This window comes from Ictidomys tridecemlineatus, chromosome 2 (assembly GCF_052094955.1).
Source record: "Ictidomys tridecemlineatus isolate mIctTri1 chromosome 2, mIctTri1.hap1, whole genome shotgun sequence".
NCBI classification, from domain to species: domain Eukaryota; kingdom Metazoa; phylum Chordata; class Mammalia; order Rodentia; family Sciuridae; genus Ictidomys; species Ictidomys tridecemlineatus.
The window spans coordinates 68,569,665-68,576,055 of NC_135478.1; positions in this window are offsets into that span (position 1 = coordinate 68,569,665).

Consider the following 6,391-nt stretch of genomic DNA (forward strand, 5'->3'; position numbering starts at 1 on the left):
AACTTAAAGAAAAATAAGAAGTAGAAGGACTTCAATGTCCAACCCTGAGGGCATAAAACGATGGCAGCCATCTATTAGCCAGGAGGAGTAATCCTACACCAACAATTGAATTTGCCAAACTGGTCTTGGAAAACTAACACCTAGAGCTGTGAGAAAGCAAAGCGACTATTGACTATTGTTTGAGTACCCACACTGCTAATCTGCTTTAAAAAAGAACATCAATGAACACTATTGTAAAAAACAGAGGCAGTAAAAATTGGAGCTGTTTGTTAAAGCACTTAACCTGCTGTGATTAATATAACAGAAGAAAATCTGTGGGAAGATATCAAATACAGGTTTTCCTAAAAACTGCCATAGATGTCAGTATTTTAACTATAAAAAGAACCCCTTCAATGAAGCTAGAGTTTTACCACAGTATTTAAACATGCAGAATATTATCATTTAGTTTCCTGGACCAAATATAATAAAATGAAATAATTATTATGTTGTCTCATAAACCTGAGAGGAAATAATGATATCTCTCTCTCTTTCTCTCTCTCTCTCTCTCTCTCTCTCTCTCTCTCTCTCTCTCTCTCTCTCTCTTTAATTTAGAAATTCTTTGAGAAGAATGTCCTAACCATATGAAAGGCTGAACCTGATTTAGCATCGATGGGGACAGAAAAGCACAAGTTTTGCTTGTTTTCTAACAGTTGTTAAAACAAGAAAATCAGAGTGAACTCTGAACAGAAGGATGTAGTCTAATAAGTACATTCATGTTTTGGAAACTGAAACAAAAGCAAAAAAAAAATTATCTCATGTATTGCACACAAATTCTTCAAAGTGAAGTCTGTGTCTGCTAAAGAAAGTTTAAACCATGCTGTCATTTTGACTTGACAAATCTCTTTATTTTTCAAATACAACTGTTTAATTTTAAAAGATGTATAAGTGTGACATATTTGACCCATAACATATCTGTCAAGGTCTTCTTCACATTAACGTTTTGGTAAAGAAAAACTTGATTAGCTTATTAGTTATAATAAAATATGGCTCCAAGTCTTAGAGGTTGCACAAATCTATGTTTGTTATAAAACAATGGCACCCCAAAGGTGTCTGTGTCGTAATCCCAGGACCCATGATGATGTAACCCTGGAAAAAGGAGATTTACAGATGATATTAAATCTAGAGTCTTGAGAGGGGGAGATTTTTCTGACGTGCCTGGGTGGGCCCACTGTAAACACAAGGGTCCTTGTAAAAAGGAGGCAGTGAGTCAAATCAAGCGGGAGATGAGACCTGGAAACAGAGGTCCAGGGGAAGCAGCCGTGAACTGGAAGAGCAGTCCACCTTTGGAAGGTGAAAGGAGTGAGCAGCATGTTGTCCCCCACAGTCCTCAGAGAGTCTGTGGCTGGGCCTGCATCTTGATTTTAGCCCTGTATGTTTTCTAGAACTGTTAGCCAATACATGAGTTTAAGTCCAGAGACTTATGATAATTTCTCATAGCAGCAATAGGAAATAAACACAAGAAGTTTACTGTTATTAAATCACAAAACAAGCATAGAGATGGCTGTTTTTCTCTCGGTGGTCATTCTTGTCTTAAAACAATCTCCATCCCCCTACCTCTTGTAGTATTGAAGCCAGAATTAGACAGGCAGTCAGTGTAGATAGGCAAATCAAGTAAGGTCGGATCTAGGAGGCCAATTTTGAGTGAGTCTGGGAAGTTGGAGACTGTTCCCTGAGGGATCTTAATCTAAGAACCTGTCCCTGCTCCAACCTATTGACAAGATAAACTGTTCCAGGAATTTCTCCTCCCTACAGGGAACTACAAGGTTGTTAATATGTCTTTGGCTACTCCTTCCTGCCCTTCCACTTCAGGGCACCTGTTTCCCACCTTTGGGCTATCCCACTGAGCATTCCTGGGCCTAGTCACTGTATACAGGAAGGAGAAAGATAAGGGGGGAAGGCAGGAGAACAAAGGAAGCCCAGGATACATAAAAGGGCAGAACACCTCCCTTCTTGGGTTACCAGGATACCAGCTATGGCCCCCTTCTCTCTCCCAGGAGAAGTCTTTGTTGCCCTTTTAAAAATAAGCCCTGCTTTATATGCTTGCTTCAGTGTACTTCTCTAATGTTCAAAGTTCAACATGTGGGGAAGCAGTATCACTATCTCTTGTAATTTGATCTTTGCTATGTCTTTTCTCTACTTTCTGAGAAATTACCTCAACTTGATTATAAGAATTATTTAAAACTAGGTTTCCACATTGTCAATTATATTGATTTTAATAATATAAATGTTAAATTTATTAGGTTTAATATAAGCACATATAGAATAATGATGTTTAACTGATCTCATTATAAATAACTAGCAAAAAATAAATAATTCATAGTGTTTATGTGAAGATAAAATTAAGTAATATATGTATAGTACTCTAAAAAGAAACATATGTCTCAGAATTGGTTGTTTATTCAAGTTCTTTGCACCTGGGATTGTAGCAATATTGAAATTTTTCTAGGGATAGTGATGCATAGATTAATTGGAAACTTTTCTATCTTTGAGGTGCATAGTTATATGAGAAGAAATGGCATTTAAATTGATAGTTGCAAGACATAATGTAGGGTATGGATTTGAAGAACTTACACACACACACACACACACACACACACACACACACACACACGGCACAAGAACACATATATCCTACCAAAAAGGTTAATGTCTAAGTCAGCTAGATTTAAAGTAAGGTTGCTAATGGTTTGGTTTGGTTTTCAAAAGATTTTAGCTGAAAACTTTATTTACTGAGATCAGCATTTAAATGTAGCTAAAGAGTTTACCTTTGAGTAAATACTGAACATATAATTCATTATTCAATATCCAGTGTTGTTACTTCAACATTTGTGGGTGTTTTGATTTTGCCAAAACATTAAAGCATTTTATTTTCACTAATTATGATTTAATACAATTGGCAAACTATAAAGTGGAGTCTAGTTGAGCCTATATATAAATTGGGTGACCCTGTTCCACTGATTCTAATGAATGTGCCACTTTATTCTCTGAAGCACATGGATAAACATTGAAACCTGATTGCAAAAGTGTCATCTAGCAGTCACCTCTTGAGAAGAATTTTAGTTTTGATACTTCCTGTTTTCTCATGTGGTATATATTACAGAATTTAAAACTAGCATTACTTTGATTATTATGTCTTGTGACCAAGAAAGTATTTATATAACACAATGTTAAGGTTTTAATATAATAAAACAACACTTTAAAGAAGAAATGTCCTAAAGCATTTAAATAAAGCAGATTTTTCTATGATATTTGCAAATTTATCTTATTTAGAATTATTATTTTTGATGAATGAAATTAAACACATTTTTATAATCATGAGTAAGATCTATGACTTTTCTATTATTTCAGACTAAACTATGTAGCCATTATGATGTCTGCTACGTGGTAATTAACAATTGCAAATGGCAGAAATCAGGTTTTAACACATGAGAACTTTAACTTCCATAATAATGATAAAAATTAAGATGATAAAATTAATAGTTTTTGAAAATAACAGTTAACATTTGATCATCGTTTTTAAACTTTCAAAGAACTTACATATCAATCATATCATTTACTCTTTACAACTACTGTAAGAGAAAGGAAAGGTGTTATACTTCTGTTTTATACAACAGGAAAGTTAAGCAACTTAACAGATTATAAACATGCTAGTTACAGATTTTGGAATAGAACTACTTTTGTATAAATCAATATATAAAATAAATCCATTAGTCTTTGGCAAAAGTTAGCTCTGAAGAATGATGAAGATGTAGCTTTCTATGCAAGTGATGGTTCTGTCATGTTTGTCTCCAAACAGTATTCTTAATTCAACTCCTTCTGATTTCATTGTTCCTGCCACATCATAAGATATAGTCCTCTTCCAGCTGAGCTCCTCACAACTGATTCTTCCGTAAGATACCTAGAATGTTCACGTCAGTTCAGATTCAAGTATATATTTCCTATACTGCACATTTAGCTTTATAAAAAAACAACAAAGCTCTTTTTTCAAAGTGGTGATAATACTTTACATTTTTACCAGCAATGTGTAAAAATTGAGTGCAGAGTGCATCCTGTTGCTGAACTGTGTTCTTTAATCCCTTTAATGTCTTTCTATTGCTTTTGGAACAAAACCATGTTGTTTCATATTTTTTCAATTCTTTCATGATCTCAGCTTTTAACTTTGCAACTTCTTAGCACTCTTCTTTGTGTGTTTTTTTTTTTTTTGCTTACTTTTGGTTTGGATGCACCTTATATTCTCTTATCTTAGTGCTATTGTTCATACTCTCCATTGCTTATAATTCTCCTGAGTCTGTGCCATATGAAAATCTTATAATCTTGGTCCTGGTATTAAGTGACATTTCTTTATAAACATATTTCAAAAAGTCAAGTCTACCCTCATCATTCTGTTTCTCTTTAATTGGTCCATTTCTACATTTTTTATTTGTTTATTATCAGAAAGTGAATTGGTCTAGCAGGGAACTGGCTACACGAGTTTGAACACCAGGTAAGAGATCTGAGATAGAATTCCAAAATGGAAAAAAGAAATCTCCATTCCAAATGAAACTTTGATTAAGAATTATCCACAAATAAGAAAAATAAAGAGCTACTCAAGATAAAGCAAAATAATGTGTTCTTGTAAAATCCCCTCAAGAGTTCTGCATAGTGTTCAAACTTAGTGCTCCACCCTAGAACATGACAGTCACAACAAAGAACCATCAACCATTAAATTAAGTACATTCCCAAGTTAAATGTCACTTTGGCGTCTTTTAGGCATTGCTCATTCAATTGTGAATATCATGTTTGCTATTTTGCTTTTTCATTAAATGTTCTCTGCACATGGATATTTCTCAGTGTAAACACAATTTATGCACATAACAAACACTTGTAGAAGTGTACCTTATGCTATTGTCCAGAAAATAAAAATATGTATAAATGTACAAGAAAAGTTCTATTATCATCATTTGCCTTAGAAGTAAAATTATAATAGATGTAATATTCTTGTTTGAAAAATTTAAATTTTACGTGAATTTATGTAAACACATGTTCAAGAATTTAAGTGCAGTAATATATTAGTGAAAAGTAAATAACTTCAATTTGGTGGTATTTTTATGTTTATATTTACGTGAAGTCAGTGAGAATCAATTTCTTCTTTTATCTGACCAACTAAATTTTGAAAATTTGATCTTGAGTAAAATGTTTATCATAATGAAACCAAAGGTTTGATTTTATGAAATACGAATTGCTGTATTTGTTGACTTTTTTTCCCCTTTCTTATTTCATCAATAGCACAACAGCAGTTATGGGCCTACATTTTTAGGGCAAGAAATAAAGTCTTGTAATTGCAAATTTCAGGAGTAACATATATTTTCATGGCCACACAAACCATTTGGTAAATTAAAACTTAAATCCTATCATGAAAGCTAATGTTCCTACAGCTTCTTGGAGATAAAATTGCCATAATATTTTTGGCTTCGTAAAATTTTTTGTGTGTGTGCTCATTAATACAAATAAGGCCAAAGATTTAAGAGTATGAGTTTCATTTTAAATGTGACTTAAACATAAAAACACAGTATTTTTAATAAACATTCTACAAAAATACAACAGGACCATCACCATTAATTAGTTTGAAAACTAAGTTTGAGCTCATATGTTTGGTACTCATGGAAATAATATCCATGCCAGGGTAAACTGTGGCAGCTCTATATTATTTGTTTTTCATTTAAACTTACAAGGTGTTAAGTGGAGTTGAAGGACAGGACCATGGCAAATGAGTGAAAGAAGATCTTAGAAAACTCACATATTATTATTACAAAAGAAACTTGGCTACCTAAGACCTTCATCATCAACAATTTAGTCCTCAATATGTGCCTCTTTAATTTTCTTCATTGCTAGAGCCAGAGTTTGTAACTTTACCATGTGTTTTGCATTTCTCTTCATTTCTTCTTAGCAAGAGCAAGTAGTATACCTAGAACACCAGCATTCTGAGAATATTAATTATAAAATGGAAATAAGGTAAGTTAATCCTCCCAGCCCTGCTTAACTTCAAGACAAAGAAACTTGAAACTTTCCAACTGTGGAAACTTCTAGACCATCCTCTTTAGATTTCTGAATGGGTTCCAGAAAGAAGGCTGGTAAGAGATTTTCTTCTACTTGACATATCATGGTAGTGAGCTTAGGTAATAAGCTCTCTGAAAATATTTGAGGAGTCTTCGTGTTTGCCGCAGAGTGCCTAAGCAGCCTGGCCTGATAACTTTCTTGGTTACAGTACATTTTCAATCCTGTGGATTTTTAGTGCTGGTGGATTAAACCTATGATCATGTTTTCCCCCTCAGTGTTGAAAGACTGGAATGAGGTGCACTGTTAATATGTACTC